The sequence below is a fragment of the Oncorhynchus mykiss genome, unplaced genomic scaffold (assembly GCF_013265735.2).
Source record: "Oncorhynchus mykiss isolate Arlee unplaced genomic scaffold, USDA_OmykA_1.1 un_scaffold_816, whole genome shotgun sequence".
Lineage (NCBI taxonomy): Eukaryota > Metazoa > Chordata > Actinopteri > Salmoniformes > Salmonidae > Oncorhynchus > Oncorhynchus mykiss.
In genome coordinates this window covers 25,001-40,000 of record NW_023494263.1, presented here as the reverse complement: position 1 = coordinate 40,000, position 15,000 = coordinate 25,001, and the positions used below count along the sequence as shown (strand labels likewise).

General features: G+C 45.2%; 42 non-coding genes and 1 pseudogene across 42 annotated transcripts; all 43 read left to right on the top strand.

Annotated features, from left to right (window-relative positions):
• The first annotated feature begins 172 nt into the window (after window positions 1–172).
• On the top strand, window positions 173–291 carry LOC118962910. Its single transcript, XR_005050177.1, has one exon. It is a non-coding gene; the product is annotated as a 5S ribosomal RNA (ribosomal RNA).
• Window positions 292–468: 177 nt separating this feature from the next.
• LOC118962909 lies at window positions 469–587 on the top strand. The gene has a single exon (XR_005050176.1). It is a non-coding gene; the product is annotated as a 5S ribosomal RNA (ribosomal RNA).
• Window positions 588–765: 178 nt separating this feature from the next.
• On the top strand, window positions 766–884 carry LOC118962933. The gene has a single exon (XR_005050200.1). It is a non-coding gene; the product is annotated as a 5S ribosomal RNA (ribosomal RNA).
• A 261-nt stretch (window positions 885–1,145) lies between these two features.
• LOC118962946 lies at window positions 1,146–1,264 on the top strand. Its single transcript, XR_005050213.1, has one exon. It is a non-coding gene; the product is annotated as a 5S ribosomal RNA (ribosomal RNA).
• A 177-nt stretch (window positions 1,265–1,441) lies between these two features.
• LOC118962955 lies at window positions 1,442–1,561 on the top strand. The gene has a single exon (XR_005050222.1). It is a non-coding gene; the product is annotated as a 5S ribosomal RNA (ribosomal RNA).
• Window positions 1,562–1,821: 260 nt separating this feature from the next.
• LOC118962962 lies at window positions 1,822–1,940 on the top strand (annotated as a pseudogene).
• A 177-nt stretch (window positions 1,941–2,117) lies between these two features.
• On the top strand, window positions 2,118–2,236 carry LOC118962907. The gene has a single exon (XR_005050174.1). It is a non-coding gene; the product is annotated as a 5S ribosomal RNA (ribosomal RNA).
• Window positions 2,237–2,413: 177 nt separating this feature from the next.
• Window positions 2,414–2,532, top strand: LOC118962906. The gene has a single exon (XR_005050173.1). It is a non-coding gene; the product is annotated as a 5S ribosomal RNA (ribosomal RNA).
• A 260-nt stretch (window positions 2,533–2,792) lies between these two features.
• On the top strand, window positions 2,793–2,911 carry LOC118962905. Its single transcript, XR_005050172.1, has one exon. It is a non-coding gene; the product is annotated as a 5S ribosomal RNA (ribosomal RNA).
• Window positions 2,912–3,171: 260 nt separating this feature from the next.
• Window positions 3,172–3,290, top strand: LOC118962904. Its single transcript, XR_005050171.1, has one exon. It is a non-coding gene; the product is annotated as a 5S ribosomal RNA (ribosomal RNA).
• A 177-nt stretch (window positions 3,291–3,467) lies between these two features.
• Window positions 3,468–3,586, top strand: LOC118962869. The gene has a single exon (XR_005050136.1). It is a non-coding gene; the product is annotated as a 5S ribosomal RNA (ribosomal RNA).
• Window positions 3,587–3,763: 177 nt separating this feature from the next.
• Window positions 3,764–3,882, top strand: LOC118962903. The gene has a single exon (XR_005050170.1). It is a non-coding gene; the product is annotated as a 5S ribosomal RNA (ribosomal RNA).
• Window positions 3,883–4,142: 260 nt separating this feature from the next.
• Window positions 4,143–4,261, top strand: LOC118962902. The gene has a single exon (XR_005050169.1). It is a non-coding gene; the product is annotated as a 5S ribosomal RNA (ribosomal RNA).
• A 260-nt stretch (window positions 4,262–4,521) lies between these two features.
• On the top strand, window positions 4,522–4,640 carry LOC118962901. The gene has a single exon (XR_005050168.1). It is a non-coding gene; the product is annotated as a 5S ribosomal RNA (ribosomal RNA).
• Window positions 4,641–4,900: 260 nt separating this feature from the next.
• Window positions 4,901–5,019, top strand: LOC118962900. Its single transcript, XR_005050167.1, has one exon. It is a non-coding gene; the product is annotated as a 5S ribosomal RNA (ribosomal RNA).
• A 260-nt stretch (window positions 5,020–5,279) lies between these two features.
• Window positions 5,280–5,398, top strand: LOC118962899. Its single transcript, XR_005050166.1, has one exon. It is a non-coding gene; the product is annotated as a 5S ribosomal RNA (ribosomal RNA).
• A 177-nt stretch (window positions 5,399–5,575) lies between these two features.
• LOC118962898 lies at window positions 5,576–5,694 on the top strand. Its single transcript, XR_005050165.1, has one exon. It is a non-coding gene; the product is annotated as a 5S ribosomal RNA (ribosomal RNA).
• A 260-nt stretch (window positions 5,695–5,954) lies between these two features.
• LOC118962896 lies at window positions 5,955–6,073 on the top strand. Its single transcript, XR_005050163.1, has one exon. It is a non-coding gene; the product is annotated as a 5S ribosomal RNA (ribosomal RNA).
• Window positions 6,074–6,333: 260 nt separating this feature from the next.
• On the top strand, window positions 6,334–6,452 carry LOC118962944. The gene has a single exon (XR_005050211.1). It is a non-coding gene; the product is annotated as a 5S ribosomal RNA (ribosomal RNA).
• Window positions 6,453–6,629: 177 nt separating this feature from the next.
• On the top strand, window positions 6,630–6,748 carry LOC118962895. The gene has a single exon (XR_005050162.1). It is a non-coding gene; the product is annotated as a 5S ribosomal RNA (ribosomal RNA).
• Window positions 6,749–7,008: 260 nt separating this feature from the next.
• LOC118962932 lies at window positions 7,009–7,127 on the top strand. The gene has a single exon (XR_005050199.1). It is a non-coding gene; the product is annotated as a 5S ribosomal RNA (ribosomal RNA).
• A 177-nt stretch (window positions 7,128–7,304) lies between these two features.
• On the top strand, window positions 7,305–7,423 carry LOC118962894. The gene has a single exon (XR_005050161.1). It is a non-coding gene; the product is annotated as a 5S ribosomal RNA (ribosomal RNA).
• A 260-nt stretch (window positions 7,424–7,683) lies between these two features.
• On the top strand, window positions 7,684–7,802 carry LOC118962893. Its single transcript, XR_005050160.1, has one exon. It is a non-coding gene; the product is annotated as a 5S ribosomal RNA (ribosomal RNA).
• A 260-nt stretch (window positions 7,803–8,062) lies between these two features.
• LOC118962892 lies at window positions 8,063–8,181 on the top strand. Its single transcript, XR_005050159.1, has one exon. It is a non-coding gene; the product is annotated as a 5S ribosomal RNA (ribosomal RNA).
• A 177-nt stretch (window positions 8,182–8,358) lies between these two features.
• Window positions 8,359–8,477, top strand: LOC118962891. The gene has a single exon (XR_005050158.1). It is a non-coding gene; the product is annotated as a 5S ribosomal RNA (ribosomal RNA).
• A 260-nt stretch (window positions 8,478–8,737) lies between these two features.
• On the top strand, window positions 8,738–8,856 carry LOC118962890. Its single transcript, XR_005050157.1, has one exon. It is a non-coding gene; the product is annotated as a 5S ribosomal RNA (ribosomal RNA).
• Window positions 8,857–9,033: 177 nt separating this feature from the next.
• On the top strand, window positions 9,034–9,152 carry LOC118962889. Its single transcript, XR_005050156.1, has one exon. It is a non-coding gene; the product is annotated as a 5S ribosomal RNA (ribosomal RNA).
• A 260-nt stretch (window positions 9,153–9,412) lies between these two features.
• LOC118962888 lies at window positions 9,413–9,531 on the top strand. Its single transcript, XR_005050155.1, has one exon. It is a non-coding gene; the product is annotated as a 5S ribosomal RNA (ribosomal RNA).
• Window positions 9,532–9,791: 260 nt separating this feature from the next.
• On the top strand, window positions 9,792–9,910 carry LOC118962887. Its single transcript, XR_005050154.1, has one exon. It is a non-coding gene; the product is annotated as a 5S ribosomal RNA (ribosomal RNA).
• Window positions 9,911–10,170: 260 nt separating this feature from the next.
• Window positions 10,171–10,289, top strand: LOC118962885. Its single transcript, XR_005050152.1, has one exon. It is a non-coding gene; the product is annotated as a 5S ribosomal RNA (ribosomal RNA).
• Window positions 10,290–10,549: 260 nt separating this feature from the next.
• Window positions 10,550–10,668, top strand: LOC118962884. Its single transcript, XR_005050151.1, has one exon. It is a non-coding gene; the product is annotated as a 5S ribosomal RNA (ribosomal RNA).
• Window positions 10,669–10,845: 177 nt separating this feature from the next.
• Window positions 10,846–10,964, top strand: LOC118962883. The gene has a single exon (XR_005050150.1). It is a non-coding gene; the product is annotated as a 5S ribosomal RNA (ribosomal RNA).
• A 260-nt stretch (window positions 10,965–11,224) lies between these two features.
• Window positions 11,225–11,343, top strand: LOC118962882. The gene has a single exon (XR_005050149.1). It is a non-coding gene; the product is annotated as a 5S ribosomal RNA (ribosomal RNA).
• A 260-nt stretch (window positions 11,344–11,603) lies between these two features.
• Window positions 11,604–11,722, top strand: LOC118962881. Its single transcript, XR_005050148.1, has one exon. It is a non-coding gene; the product is annotated as a 5S ribosomal RNA (ribosomal RNA).
• A 177-nt stretch (window positions 11,723–11,899) lies between these two features.
• Window positions 11,900–12,018, top strand: LOC118962880. Its single transcript, XR_005050147.1, has one exon. It is a non-coding gene; the product is annotated as a 5S ribosomal RNA (ribosomal RNA).
• A 260-nt stretch (window positions 12,019–12,278) lies between these two features.
• LOC118962879 lies at window positions 12,279–12,397 on the top strand. The gene has a single exon (XR_005050146.1). It is a non-coding gene; the product is annotated as a 5S ribosomal RNA (ribosomal RNA).
• Window positions 12,398–12,657: 260 nt separating this feature from the next.
• On the top strand, window positions 12,658–12,776 carry LOC118962878. Its single transcript, XR_005050145.1, has one exon. It is a non-coding gene; the product is annotated as a 5S ribosomal RNA (ribosomal RNA).
• A 177-nt stretch (window positions 12,777–12,953) lies between these two features.
• On the top strand, window positions 12,954–13,072 carry LOC118962877. Its single transcript, XR_005050144.1, has one exon. It is a non-coding gene; the product is annotated as a 5S ribosomal RNA (ribosomal RNA).
• A 260-nt stretch (window positions 13,073–13,332) lies between these two features.
• Window positions 13,333–13,451, top strand: LOC118962876. The gene has a single exon (XR_005050143.1). It is a non-coding gene; the product is annotated as a 5S ribosomal RNA (ribosomal RNA).
• A 260-nt stretch (window positions 13,452–13,711) lies between these two features.
• Window positions 13,712–13,830, top strand: LOC118962874. The gene has a single exon (XR_005050141.1). It is a non-coding gene; the product is annotated as a 5S ribosomal RNA (ribosomal RNA).
• A 177-nt stretch (window positions 13,831–14,007) lies between these two features.
• Window positions 14,008–14,126, top strand: LOC118962873. The gene has a single exon (XR_005050140.1). It is a non-coding gene; the product is annotated as a 5S ribosomal RNA (ribosomal RNA).
• Window positions 14,127–14,386: 260 nt separating this feature from the next.
• LOC118962872 lies at window positions 14,387–14,505 on the top strand. Its single transcript, XR_005050139.1, has one exon. It is a non-coding gene; the product is annotated as a 5S ribosomal RNA (ribosomal RNA).
• A 260-nt stretch (window positions 14,506–14,765) lies between these two features.
• On the top strand, window positions 14,766–14,884 carry LOC118962871. The gene has a single exon (XR_005050138.1). It is a non-coding gene; the product is annotated as a 5S ribosomal RNA (ribosomal RNA).
• Window positions 14,885–15,000: the final 116 nt, after the last annotated feature.

The following is a 15,000-nucleotide window of genomic DNA, read 5'->3' as shown; positions in this document are numbered from 1 at the left end:
TCACTGCCTTGTGGAATTTCAACTCTTTGTCCGTTTTTTCCCACAAGGCTGAAATATGTGCCCTCGCTTTGAAATAAGTAAGCAAGGTTAGTTTGTATTTCATCCAACAATCTGTGCTACAAATTATGGCTACAGTATATGCAATTTCATCCACTTTTTGAGATCGCCTTTTGCTTACGGCCACACCGGCCTGAGTACGCCTGATCTCGTCCGATCTCGGAAGCTAAGCAGGGTCGGGCCTGGTTAGTACTTGGATGGGAGACCGCCTGGGAATACCAGGTGCTGTAAGCTTTTTGTCACTGCCTTGTGGAATTTCAACTCTTTGTCCGTTTTTTCCCACAAGGCTGAAATATGTGCCCTCGCTTTGAAATAAGTAAGCAAGGTTAGTTTGTATTTCATCCAACAATCTGTGCTACAAATTATGGCTACAGTATATGCAATTTCATCCACTTTTTGAGATTGCCTTTCGCTTACGGCCACACCGGCCTGAGTACGCCTGATCTCGTCCGATCTCGGAAGCTAAGCAGGGTCGGGCCTGGTTAGTACTTGGATGGGAGACCGCCTGGGAATACCAGGTGCTGTAAGCTTTTTGTCACTGCCTTGTGGAATTTCAACTCTTTGTCCGTTTTTTTCCCACAAGGCTGAAATATGTGCCCTCGCTTTGAAATAAGTAAGCAAGGTTAGTTTGTATTTCATCCAACAATCTGTGCTACAAATTATGGCTACAGTATATGCAATTTCATCCACTTTTTGAGATTGCCTTTCGCTTACGGCCACACTGGCCTGAGTACGCCTGATCTCGTCCGATCTCGGAAGCTAAGCAGGGTCGGGCCTGGTTAGTACTTGGATGGGAGACCGCCTGGGAATACCAGGTGCTGTAAGCTTTTTGTCACTGCCTTGTGGAATTTCAACTCTTTGTCCGTTTTTTCCCACAAGGCTGAAATATGTGCCCTCGCTTTGAAATAAGTAAGCAAGGTTAGTTTGTATTTCATCCAACAATCTGTGCTACAAATTATGGCTACAGTATATGCAATTTCATCCACTTTTTGAGTGACACAAAGATGCTTATCTAAATGGTGGAAATGCAACAGCTGTTAATCAGGCTCACTTTGACTTTACATAGTGCACCAAGAGATAGTTTTTTTGCTTACGGCCACACCGGCCTGAGTACGCCTGATCTCGTCCGATCTCGGAAGCTAAGCAGGGTCGGGCCTGGTTAGTACTCGGATGGGAGACCGCCTGGGAATACCAGGTGCAGTAAGCTTTTTGTCACTGCCTTGTGGAATTTCAACTCTTTGTCCGTTTTTTCCCACAAGGCTGAAATATGTGCCCTCGCTTTGAAATAAGTAAGCAAGGTTAGTTTGTATTTCATCCAACAATCTGTGCTACAAATTATGGCTACAGTATATGCAATTTCATCCACTTTTTGAGATTGCCTTTCGCTTATGGCCACACCGGCCTGAGTACGCCTGATCTCGTCCGATCTCGGAAGCTAAGCAGGGTCGGGCCTGGTTAGTACTTGGATGGGAGACCCGCCTGGGAATACCAGGTGCTGTAAGCTTTTTGTCACTGCCTTGTGGAATTTCAACTCTTTGTCCGTTTTTTCCCACAAGGCTGAAATATGTGCCCTCGCTTTGAAATAAGTAAGCAAGGTTAGTTTGTATTTCATCCAACAATCTGTGCTACAAATTATGGCTACAGTATATGCAATTTCTTCCACTTTTTGAGTGACACAAAGATGCTTATCTAAATGGTGGAAATGCAACAGCTGTTAATCAGGCTCACTTTGACTTTACATGGTGCACCAAGAGATAGTTTCTCGCTTACGGCCACACCGGCCTGAGTACGCCTGATCTCGTCCAATCTCGGAAGCTAAGCAGGGTCGGGCCTGGTTTGTACTTGGATGGGAGACCGCCTGGTAATACCAGGTGCTGTAAGCTTTTTGTCACTGCCTTGTGGAATTTCAACTCTTTGTCCGTTTTTTCCCACAAGGCTGAAATATGTGCCCTCGCTTTGAAATAAGTAAGCAAGGTTAGTTTGTATTTCATCCAACAATCTGTGCTACAAATTATGGCTACAGTATATGCAATTTCATCCACTTTTTGAGATTTCCTTTTGCTTACGGCCACACCGGCCTGAGTACGCCTGATCTCGTCCGATCTCGGAAGCTAAGCAGGGTCGGGCCTGGTTAGTACTTGGATGGGAGACCGCCTGGGAATACCAGGTGCTGTAAGCTTTTTGTCACTGCCTTGTGGAATTTCAACTCTTTGTCCGTTTTTTCCCACAAGGCTGAAATATGTGCCCTCGCTTTGAAATAAGTAAGCAAGGTTAGTTTGTATTTCATCCAACAATCTGTGCTACAAATTATGGCTACAGTATATGCAATTTCATCCACTTTTTGAGATTGCCTTTCGCTTACGGCCACACCGGCCTGAGTACGCCTGATCTCGTCCGATCTCGGAAGCTAAGCAGGGTCGGGCCTGGTTAGTACTTGGATGGGAGACCGCCTGGGAATACCAGGTGCTGTAAGCTTTTTGTCACTGCCTTGTGGAATTTCAACTCTTTGTCCGTTTTTTCCCACAAGGCTGAAATATGTGCCCTCGCTTTGAAATAAGTAAGCAAGGTTAGTTTGTATTTCATCCAACAATCTGTGCTACAAATTATGGCTACAGTATATGCAATTTCTTCCACTTTTTGAGTGACACAAAGATGCTTATCTAAATGGTGGAAATGCAACAGCTGTTAATCAGGCTCACTTTGACTTTACATGGTGCACCAAGAGATAGTTTCTCGCTTACGGCCACACCGGCCTGAGTACGCCTGATCTCGTCCGATCTCGGAAGCTAAGCAGGGTCGGGCCTGGTTAGTACTTGGATGGGAGACCGCCTGGGAATACCAGGTGCTGTAAGCTTTTTGTCACTGCCTTGTGGAATTTCAACTCTTTGTCCGTTTTTTCCCACAAGGCTGAAATATGTGCCCTCGCTTTGAAATAAGTAAGCAAGGTTAGTTTGTATTTCATCCAACAATCTGTGCTACAAATTATGGCTACAGTATATGCAATTTCTTCCACTTTTTGAGTGACACAAAGATGCTTATCTAAATGGTGGAAATGCAACAGCTGTTAATCAGGCTCACTTTGACTTTACATGGTGCACCAAGAGATAGTTTCTCGCTTACGGCCACACCGGCCTGAGTACGCCTGATCTCGTCCGATCTCGGAAGCTAAGCAGGGTCGGGCCTGGTTAGTACTTGGATGGGAGACCGCCTGGGAATACCAGGTGCTGTAAGCTTTTTGTCACTGCCTTGTGGAATTTCAACTCTTTGTCCGTTTTTTCCCACAAGGCTGAAATATGTGCCCTCGCTTTGAAATAAGTAAGCAAGGTTAGTTTGTATTTCATCCAACAATCTGTGCTACAAATTATGGCTACAGTATATGCAATTTCATCCACTTTTTGAGATTGCCTTTCGCTTACGGCCACACCGCCCTGAGTACGCCTGATCTCGTCCGATCTCGGAAGCTAAGCAGGGTCGGGCCTGTTTAGTACTTGGATGGGAGACCGCCTGGGAATACCAGGTGCTGTAAGCTTTTTGTCACTGCCTTGTGGAATTTCAACTCTTTGTCCGTTTTTTCCCACAAGGCTGAAATATGTGCCCTCGCTTTGAAATAAGTAAGCAAGGTTAGTTTGTATTTCATCCAACAATCTGTGCTACAAATTATGGCTACAGTATATGCAATTTCATCCACTTTTTGAGATTGCCTTTCGCTTACGGCCACACCGGCCTGAGTACGCCTGATCTCGTCCGATCTCGGAAGCTAAGCAGGGTCGGGCCTGGTTAGTACTTGGATGGGAGACCGCCTGGGAATACCAGGTGCTGTAAGCTTTTTGTCACTGCCTTGTGGAATTTCAACTCTTTGTCCGTTTTTTCCCACAAGGCTGAAATATGTGCCCTCGCTTTGAAATAAGTAAGCAAGGTTAGTTTGTATTTCATCCAACAATCTGTGCTACAAATTATGGCTACAGTATATGCAATTTCTTCCACTTTTTGAGTGACACAAAGATGCTTATCTAAATGGTGGAAATGCAACAGCTGTTAATCAGGCTCACTTTGACTTTACATGGTGCACCAAGAGATAGTTTCTCGCTTACGGCCACACCGGCCTGAGTACGCCTGATCTCGTCCGATCTCGGAAGCTAAGCAGGGTCGGGCCTGGTTAGTACTTGGATGGGAGACCGCCTGGGAATACCAGGTGCTGTAAGCTTTTTGTCACTGCCTTGTGGAATTTCAAATCTTTGTCCGTTTTTTCCCACAAGGCTGAAATATGTGCCCTCGCTTTGAAATAAGTAAGCAAGGTTAGTTTGTATTTCATCCAACAATCTGTGCTACAAATTATGGCTACAGTATATGCAATTTCTTCCACTTTTTGAGTGACACAAAGATGCTTATCTAAATGGTGGAAATGCAACAGCTGTTAATCAGGCTCACTTTGACTTTACATGGTGCACCAAGAGATAGTTTCTCGCTTACGGCCACACCGGCCTGAGTACGCCTGATCTCGTCCGATCTCGGAAGCTAAGCAGGGTCGGGCCTGGTTAGTACTTGGATGGGAGACCGCCTGGGAATACCAGGTGCTGTAAGCTTTTTGTCACTGCCTTGTGGAATTTCAACTCTTTGTCCGTTTTTTCCCACAAGGCTGAAATATGTGCCCTCGCTTTGAAATAAGTAAGCAAGGTTAGTTTGTATTTCATCCAACAATCTGTGCTACAAATTATGGCTACAGTATATGCAATTTCTTCCACTTTTTGAGTGACACAAAGATGCTTATCTAAATGGTGGAAATGCAACAGCTGTTAATCAGGCTCACTTTGACTTTACATGGTGCACCAAGAGATAGTTTCTCGCTTACGGCCACACCGGCCTGAGTACGCCTGATCTCGTCCGATCTCGGAAGCTAAGCAGGGTCGGGCCTGGTTAGTACTTGGATGGGAGACCGCCTGGGAATACCAGGTGCTGTAAGCTTTTTGTCACTGCCTTGTGGAATTTCAACTCTTTGTCCGTTTTTTCCCACAAGGCTGAAATATGTGCCCTCGCTTTGAAATAAGTAAGCAAGGTTAGTTTGTATTTCATCCAACAATCTGTGCTACAAATTATGGCTACAGTATATGCAATTTCTTCCACTTTTTGAGTGACACAAAGATGCTTATCTAAATGGTGGAAATGCAACAGCTGTTAATCAGGCTCACTTTGACTTTACATGGTGCACCAAGAGATAGTTTCTCGCTTACGGCCACACCGGCCTGAGTACGCCTGATCTCGTCCGATCTCGGAAGCTAAGCAGGGTCGGGCCTGGTTAGTACTTGGATGGGAGACCGCCTGGGAATACCAGGTGCTGTAAGCTTTTTGTCACTGCCTTGTGGAATTTCAACTCTTTGTCCGTTTTTTCCCACAAGGCTGAAATATGTGCCCTCGCTTTGAAATAAGTAAGCAAGGTTAGTTTGTATTTCATCCAACAATCTGTGCTACAAATTATGGCTACAGTATATGCAATTTCTTCCACTTTTTGAGATTGCCTTTCGCTTACGGCCACACCGGCCTGAGTACGCCTGATCTCGTCCGATCTCGGAAGCTAAGCAGGGTCGGGCCTGGTTAGTACTTGGATGGGAGACCGCCTGGGAATACCAGGTGCTGTAAGCTTTTTGTCACTGCCTTGTGGAATTTCAACTCTTTGTCCGTTTTTTCCCACAAGGCTGAAATATGTGCCCTCGCTTTGAAATAAGTAAGCAAGGTTAGTTTGTATTTCATCCAACAATCTGTGCTACAAATTATGGCTACAGTATATGCAATTTCTTCCACTTTTTGAGTGACACAAAGATGCTTATCTAAATGGTGGAAATGCAACAGCTGTTAATCAGGCTCACTTTGACTTTACATGGTGCACCAAGAGATAGTTTCTCGCTTACGGCCACACCGGCCTGAGTACGCCTGATCTCGTCCGATCTCGGAAGCTAAGCAGGGTCGGGCCTGGTTAGTACTTGGATGGGAGACCGCCTGGGAATACCAGGTGCTGTAAGCTTTTTGTCACTGCCTTGTGGAATTTCAAATCTTTGTCCGTTTTTTCCCACAAGGCTGAAATATGTGCCCTCGCTTTGAAATAAGTAAGCAAGGTTAGTTTGTATTTCATCCAACAATCTGTGCTACAAATTATGGCTACAGTATATGCAATTTCTTCCACTTTTTGAGTGACACAAAGATGCTTATCTAAATGGTGGAAATGCAACAGCTGTTAATCAGGCTCACTTTGACTTTACATGGTGCACCAAGAGATAGTTTCTCGCTTACGGCCACACCGGCCTGAGTACGCCTGATCTCGTCCGATCTCGGAAGCTATGCAGGGTCGGGCCTGGTTAGTACTTGGATGGGAGACCGCCTGGGAATACCAGGTGCTGTAAGCTTTTTGTCACTGCCTTGTGGAATTTCAACTCTTTGTCCGTTTTTTCCCACAAGGCTGAAATATGTGCCCTCGCTTTGAAATAAGTAAGCAAGGTTAGTTTGTATTTCATCCAACAATCTGTGCTACAAATTATGGCTACAGTATATGCAATTTCATCCACTTTTTGAGATTGCCTTTCGCTTACGGCCACACCGGCCTGAGTACGCCTGATCTCGTCCGATCTCGGAAGCTAAGCAGGGTCGGGCCTGGTTAGTACTTGGATGGGAGACCGCCTGGGAATACCAGGTGCTGTAAGCTTTTTGTCACTGCCTTGTGGAATTTCAACTCTTTGTCCGTTTTTTCCCACAAGGCTGAAATATGTGCCCTCGCTTTGAAATAAGTAAGCAAGGTTAGTTTGTATTTCATCCAACAATCTGTGCTACAAATTATGGCTACAGTATATGCAATTTCTTCCACTTTTTGAGTGACACAAAGATGCTTATCTAAATGGTGGAAATGCAACAGCTGTTAATCAGGCTCACTTTGACTTTACATGGTGCACCAAGAGATAGTTTCTCGCTTACGGCCACACTGGCCTGAGTACGCCTGATCTCGTCCGATCTCGGAAGCTAAGCAGGGTCGGGCCTGGTTAGTACTTGGATGGGAGACCGCCTGGGAATACCAGGTGCTGTAAGCTTTTTGTCACTGCCTTGTGGAATTTCAACTCTTTGTCCGTTTTTTCCCACAAGGCTGAAATATGTGCCCTCGCTTTGAAATAAGTAAGCAAGGTTAGTTTGTATTTCATCCAACAATCTGTGCTACAAATTATGGCTACAGTATATGCAATTTCTTCCACTTTTTGAGATTGCCTTTCGCTTACGGCCACACCGGCCTGAGTACGCCTGATCTCGTCCGATCTCGGAAGCTAAGCAGGGTCGGGCCTGGTTAGTACTTGGATGGGAGACCGCCTGGGAATACCAGGTGCTGTAAGCTTTTTGTCACTGCCTTGTGGAATTTCAACTCTTTGTCCGTTTTTTCCCACAAGGCTGAAATATGTGCCCTCGCTTTGAAATAAGTAAGCAAGGTTAGTTTGTATTTCATCCAACAATCTGTGCTACAAATTATGGCTACAGTATATGCAATTTCTTCCACTTTTTGAGTGACACAAAGATGCTTATCTAAATGGTGGAAATGCAACAGCTGTTAATCAGGCTCACTTTGACTTTACATGGTGCACCAAGAGATAGTTTCTCGCTTACGGCCACACCGGCCTGAGTACGCCTGATCTCGTCCGATCTCGGAAGCTAAGCAGGGTCGGGCCTGGTTAGTACTTGGATGGGAGACCGCCTGGGAATACCAGGTGCTGTAAGCTTTTTGTCACTGCCTTGTGGAATTTCAAATCTTTGTCCGTTTTTTCCCACAAGGCTGAAATATGTGCCCTCGCTTTGAAATAAGTAAGCAAGGTTAGTTTGTATTTCATCCAACAATCTGTGCTACAAATTATGGCTACAGTATATGCAATTTCTTCCACTTTTTGAGTGACACAAAGATGCTTATCTAAATGGTGGAAATGCAACAGCTGTTAATCAGGCTCACTTTGACTTTACATGGTGCACCAAGAGATAGTTTCTCGCTTACGGCCACACCGGCCTGAGTACGCCTGATCTCGTCCGATCTCGGAAGCTAAGCAGGGTCGGGCCTGGTTAGTACTTGGATGGGAGACCGCCTGGGAATACCAGGTGCTGTAAGCTTTTTGTCACTGCCTTGTGGAATTTCAACTCTTTGTCCGTTTTTTCCCACAAGGCTGAAATATGTGCCCTCGCTTTGAAATAAGTAAGCAAGGTTAGTTTGTATTTCATCCAACAATCTGTGCTACAAATTATGGCTACAGTATATGCAATTTCATCCACTTTTTGAGATTGCCTTTCGCTTACGGCCACACCGGCCTGAGTACGCCTGATCTCGTCCGATCTCGGAAGCTAAGCAGGGTCGGGCCTGGTTAGTACTTGGATGGGAGACCGCCTGGGAATACCAGGTGCTGTAAGCTTTTTGTCACTGCCTTGTGGAATTTCAACTCTTTGTCCGTTTTTTCCCACAAGGCTGAAATATGTGCCCTCGCTTTGAAATAAGTAAGCAAGGTTAGTTTGTATTTCATCCAACAATCTGTGCTACAAATTATGGCTACAGTATATGCAATTTCTTCCACTTTTTGAGTGACACAAAGATGCTTATCTAAATGGTGGAAATGCAACAGCTGTTAATCAGGCTCACTTTGACTTTACATGGTGCACCAAGAGATAGTTTCTCGCTTACGGCCACACCGGCCTGAGTACGCCTGATCTCGTCCGATCTCGGAAGCTAAGCAGGGTCGGGCCTGGTTAGTACTTGGATGGGAGACCGCCTGGGAATACCAGGTGCTGTAAGCTTTTTGTCACTGCCTTGTGGAATTTCAACTCTTTGTCCGTTTTTTCCCACAAGGCTGAAATATGTGCCCTCGCTTTGAAATAAGTAAGCAAGGTTAGTTTGTATTTCATCCAACAATCTGTGCTACAAATTATGGCTACAGTATATGCAATTTCATCCACTTTTTGAGATTGCCTTTCGCTTACGGCCACACCGGCCTGAGTACGCCTGATCTCGTCCGATCTCGGAAGCTAAGCAGGGTCGGGCCTGGTTAGTACTTGGATGGGAGACCGCCTGGGAATACCAGGTGCTGTAAGCTTTTTGTCACTGCCTTGTGGAATTTCAACTCTTTGTCCGTTTTTTCCCACAAGGCTGAAATATGTGCCCTCGCTTTGAAATAAGTAAGCAAGGTTAGTTTGTATTTCATCCAACAATCTGTGCTACAAATTATGGCTACAGTATATGCAATTTCTTCCACTTTTTGAGTGACACAAAGATGCTTATCTAAATGGTGGAAATGCAACAGCTGTTAATCAGGCTCACTTTGACTTTACATGGTGCACCAAGAGATAGTTTCTCGCTTACGGCCACACCGGCCTGAGTACGCCTGATCTCGTCCGATCTCGGAAGCTAAGCAGGGTCGGGCCTGGTTAGTACTTGGATGGGAGACCGCCTGGGAATACCAGGTGCTGTAAGCTTTTTGTCACTGCCTTGTGGAATTTCAAATCTTTGTCCGTTTTTTCCCACAAGGCTGAAATATGTGCCCTCGCTTTGAAATAAGTAAGCAAGGTTAGTTTGTATTTCATCCAACAATCTGTGCTACAAATTATGGCTACAGTATATGCAATTTCTTCCACTTTTTGAGTGACACAAAGATGCTTATCTAAATGGTGGAAATGCAACAGCTGTTAATCAGGCTCACTTTGACTTTACATGGTGCACCAAGAGATAGTTTCTCGCTTACGGCCACACCGGCCTGAGTACGCCTGATCTCGTCCGATCTCGGAAGCTAAGCAGGGTCGGGCCTGGTTAGTACTTGGATGGGAGACCGCCTGGGAATACCAGGTGCTGTAAGCTTTTTGTCACTGCCTTGTGGAATTTCAACTCTTTGTCCGTTTTTTCCCACAAGGCTGAAATATGTGCCCTCGCTTTGAAATAAGTAAGCAAGGTTAGTTTGTATTTCATCCAACAATCTGTGCTACAAATTATGGCTACAGTATATGCAATTTCTTCCACTTTTTGAGTGACACAAAGATGCTTATCTAAATGGTGGAAATGCAACAGCTGTTAATCAGGCTCACTTTGACTTTACATGGTGCACCAAGAGATAGTTTCTCGCTTACGGCCACACCGGCCTGAGTACGCCTGATCTCGTCCGATCTCGGAAGCTAAGCAGGGTCGGGCCTGGTTAGTACTTGGATGGGAGACCGCCTGGGAATACCAGGTGCTGTAAGCTTTTTGTCACTGCCTTGTGGAATTTCAACTCTTTGTCCGTTTTTTCCCACAAGGCTGAAATATGTGCCCTCGCTTTGAAATAAGTAAGCAAGGTTAGTTTGTATTTCATCCAACAATCTGTGCTACAAATTATGGCTACAGTATATGCAATTTCTTCCACTTTTTGAGTGACACAAAGATGCTTATCTAAATGGTGGAAATGCAACAGCTGTTAATCAGGCTCACTTTGACTTTACATGGTGCACCAAGAGATAGTTTCTCGCTTACGGCCACACCGGCCTGAGTACGCCTGATCTCGTCCGATCTCGGAAGCTAAGCAGGGTCGGGCCTGGTTAGTACTTGGATGGGAGACCGCCTGGGAATACCAGGTGCTGTAAGCTTTTTGTCACTGCCTTGTGGAATTTCAACTCTTTGTCCGTTTTTTCCCACAAGGCTGAAATATGTGCCCTCGCTTTGAAATAAGTAAGCAAGGTTAGTTTGTATTTCATCCAACAATCTGTGCTACAAATTATGGCTACAGTATATGCAATTTCTTCCACTTTTTGAGATTGCCTTTCGCTTACGGCCACACCGGCCTGAGTACGCCTGATCTCGTCCGATCTCGGAAGCTAAGCAGGGTCGGGCCTGGTTAGTACTTGGATGGGAGACCGCCTGGGAATACCAGGTGCTGTAAGCTTTTTGTCACTGCCTTGTGGAATTTCAACTCTTTGTCCGTTTTTTCCCACAAGGCTGAAATATGTGCCCTCGCTTTGAAATAAGTAAGCAAGGTTAGTTTGTATTTCATCCAACAATCTGTGCTACAAATTATGGCTACAGTATATGCAATTTCTTCCACTTTTTGAGTGACACAAAGATGCTTATCTAAATGGTGGAAATGCAACAGCTGTTAATCAGGCTCACTTTGACTTTACATGGTGCACCAAGAGATAGTTTCTCGCTTACGGCCACACCGGCCTGAGTACGCCTGATCTCGTCCGATCTCGGAAGCTAAGCAGGGTCGGGCCTGGTTAGTACTTGGATGGGAGACCGCCTGGGAATACCAGGTGCTGTAAGCTTTTTGTCACTGCCTTGTGGAATTTCAACTCTTTGTCCGTTTTTTCCCACAAGGCTGAAATATGTGCCCTCGCTTTGAAATAAGTAAGCAAGGTTAGTTTGTATTTCATCCAACAATCTGTGCTACAAATTATGGCTACAGTATATGCAATTTCTTCCACTTTTTGAGTGACACAAAGATGCTTATCTAAATGGTGGAAATGCAACAGCTGTTAATCAGGCTCACTTTGACTTTACATGGTGCACCAAGAGATAGTTTCTCGCTTACGGCCACACCGGCCTGAGTACGCCTGATCTCGTCCGATCTCGGAAGCTAAGCAGGGTCGGGCCTGGTTAGTACTTGGATGGGAGACCGCCTGGGAATACCAGGTGCTGTAAGCTTTTTGTCACTGCCTTGTGGAATTTCAACTCTTTGTCCGTTTTTTCCCACAAGGCTGAAATATGTGCCCTCGCTTTGAAATAAGTAAGCAAGGTTAGTTTGTATTTCATCCAACAATCTGTGCTACAAATTATGGCTACAGTATATGCAATTTCTTCCACTTTTTGAGATTGCCTTTCGCTTACGGCCACACCGGCCTGAGTACGCCTGATCTCGTCCGATCTCGGAAGCTAAGCAGGGTCGGGCCTGGTTAGTACTTGGATGGGAGACCGCCTGGGAATACCAGGTGCTGTAAGCTTTTTGTCACTGCCTTGTGGAATTTCAACTCTTTGTCCGTTTTTTCCCACAAGGCTGAAATATGTGCCCTCGCTTTGAAATAAGTAAGCAAGGTTAGTTTGTATTTCATCCAACAATCTGTGCTACAAATTATGGCTACAGTATATGCAATTTCTTCCACTTTTTGAGTGACACAAAGATGCTTATCTAAATGGTGGAAATGCAACAGCTGTTAATCAGGCTCACTTTGACTTTACATGGTGCACCAAGAGATAGTTTCTCGCTTACGGCCACACCGGCCTGAGTACGCCTGATCTCGTCCGATCTCGGAAGCTAAGCAGGGTCGGGCCTGGTTAGTACTTGGATGGGAGACCGCCTGGGAATACCAGGTGCTGTAAGCTTTTTGTCACTGCCTTGTGGAATTTCAAATCTTTGTCCGTTTTTTCCCACAAGGCTGAAATATGTGCCCTCGCTTTGAAATAAGTAAGCAAGGTTAGTTTGTATTTCATCCAACAATCTGTGCTACAAATTATGGCTACAGTATATGCAATTTCTTCCACTTTTTGAGTGACACAAAGATGCTTATCTAAATGGTGGAAATGCAACAGCTGTTAATCAGGCTCACTTTGACTTTACATGGTGCACCAAGAGATAGTTTCTCGCTTACGGCCACACCGGCCTGAGTACGCCTGATCTCGTCCGATCTCGGAAGCTAAGCAGGGTCGGGCCTGGTTAGTACTTGGATGGGAGACCGCCTGGGAATACCAGGTGCTGTAAGCTTTTTGTCACTGCCTTGTGGAATTTCAACTCTTTGTCCGTTTTTTCCCACAAGGCTGAAATATGTGCCCTCGCTTTGAAATAAGTAAGCAAGGTTAGTTTGTATTTCATCCAACAATCTGTGCTACAAATTATGGCTACAGTATATGCAATTTCTTCCACTTTTTGAGATTGCCTTTCGCTTACGGCCACACCGGCCTGAGTACGCCTGATCTCGTCCGATCTCGGAAGCTAAGCAGGGTCGGGCCTGGTTAGTACTTGGATGGGAGACCGCCTGGGAATACCAGGTGCTGTAAGCTTTTTGTCACTGCCTTGTGGAATTTCAACTCTTTGTCCGTTTTTTCCCACAAGGCTGAAATATGTGCCCTCGCTTTGAAATAAGTAAGCAAGGTTAGTTTGTATTTCATCCAACAATCTGTGCTACAAATTATGGCTACAGTATATGCAATTTCTTCCACTTTTTGAGTGACACAAAGATGCTTATCTAAATGGTGGAAATGCAACAGCTGTTAATCAGGCTCACTTTGACTTTACATGGTGCACCAAGAGATAGTTTCTCGCTTACGGCCACACCGGCCTGAGTACGCCTGATCTCGTCCGATCTCGGAAGCTAAGCAGGGTCGGGCCTGGTTAGTACTTGGATGGGAGACCGCCTGGGAATACCAGGTGCTGTAAGCTTTTTGTCACTGCCTTGTGGAATTTCAACTCTTTGTCCGTTTTTTCCCACAAGGCTGAAATATGTGCCCTCGCTTTGAAATAAGTAAGCAAGGTTAGTTTGTATTTCATCCAACAATCTGTGCTACAAATTATGGCTACAGTATATGCAATTTCTTCCACTTTTTGAGTGACACAAAGATGCTTATCTAAATGGTGGAAATGCAACAGCTGTTAATCAGGCTCACTTTGACTTTACATGGTGCACCAAGAGATAGTTTCTCGCTTACGGCCACACCGGCCTGAGTACGCCTGATCTCGTCCGATCTCGGAAGCTAAGCAGGGTCGGGCCTGGTTAGTACTTGGATGGGAGACCGCCTGGGAATACCAGGTGCTGTAAGCTTTTTGTCACTGCCTTGTGGAATTTCAACTCTTTGTCCGTTTTTTCCCACAAGGCTGAAATATGTGCCCTCGCTTTGAAATAAGTAAGCAAGGTTAGTTTGTATTTCATCCAACAATCTGTGCTACAAATTATGGCTACAGTATATGCAATTTCTTCCACTTTTTGAGATTGCCTTTCGCTTACGGCCACACCGGCCTGAGTACGCCTGATCTCGTCCGATCTCGGAAGCTAAGCAGGGTCGGGCCTGGTTAGTACTTGGATGGGAGACCGCCTGGGAATACCAGGTGCTGTAAGCTTTTTGTCACTGCCTTGTGGAATTTCAACTCTTTGTCCGTTTTTTCCCACAAGGCTGAAATATGTGCCCTCGCTTTGAAATAAGTAAGCAAGGTTAGTTTGTATTTCATCCAACAATCTGTGCTACAAATTATGGCTACAGTATATGCAATTTCTTCCACTTTTTGAGTGACACAAAGATGCTTATCTAAATGGTGGAAATGCAACAGCTGTTAATCAGGCTCACTTTGACTTTACATGGTGCACCAAGAGATAGTTTCTCGCTTACGGCCACACCGGCCTGAGTACGCCTGATCTCGTCCGATCTCGGAAGCTAAGCAGGGTCGGGCCTGGTTAGTACTTGGATGGGAGACCGCCTGGGAATACCAGGTGCTGTAAGCTTTTTGTCACTGCCTTGTGGAATTTCAAATCTTTGTCCGTTTTTTCCCACAAGGCTGAAATATGTGCCCTCGCTTTGAAATAAGTAAGCAAGGTTAGTTTGTATTTCATCCAACAATCTGTGCTACAAATTATGGCTACAGTATATGCAATTTCTTCCACTTTTTGAGTGACACAAAGATGCTTATCTAAATGGTGGAAATGCAACAGCTGTTAATCAGGCTCACTTTGACTTTACATGGTGCACCAAGAGATAGTTTCTCGCTTACGGCCACACCGGCCTGAGTACGCCTGATCTCGTCCGATCTCGGAAGCTAAGCAGGGTCGGGCCTGGTTAGTACTTGGATGGGAGACCGCCTGGGAATACCAGGTGCTGTAAGCTTTTTGTCACTGCCTTGTGGAATTTCAACTCTTTGTCCGTTTTTTCCCACAAGGCTGAAATATGTGCCCTCGCTTTGAAATAAGTAAGCAAGGTTAGTTTGTATTTCATCCAACAAT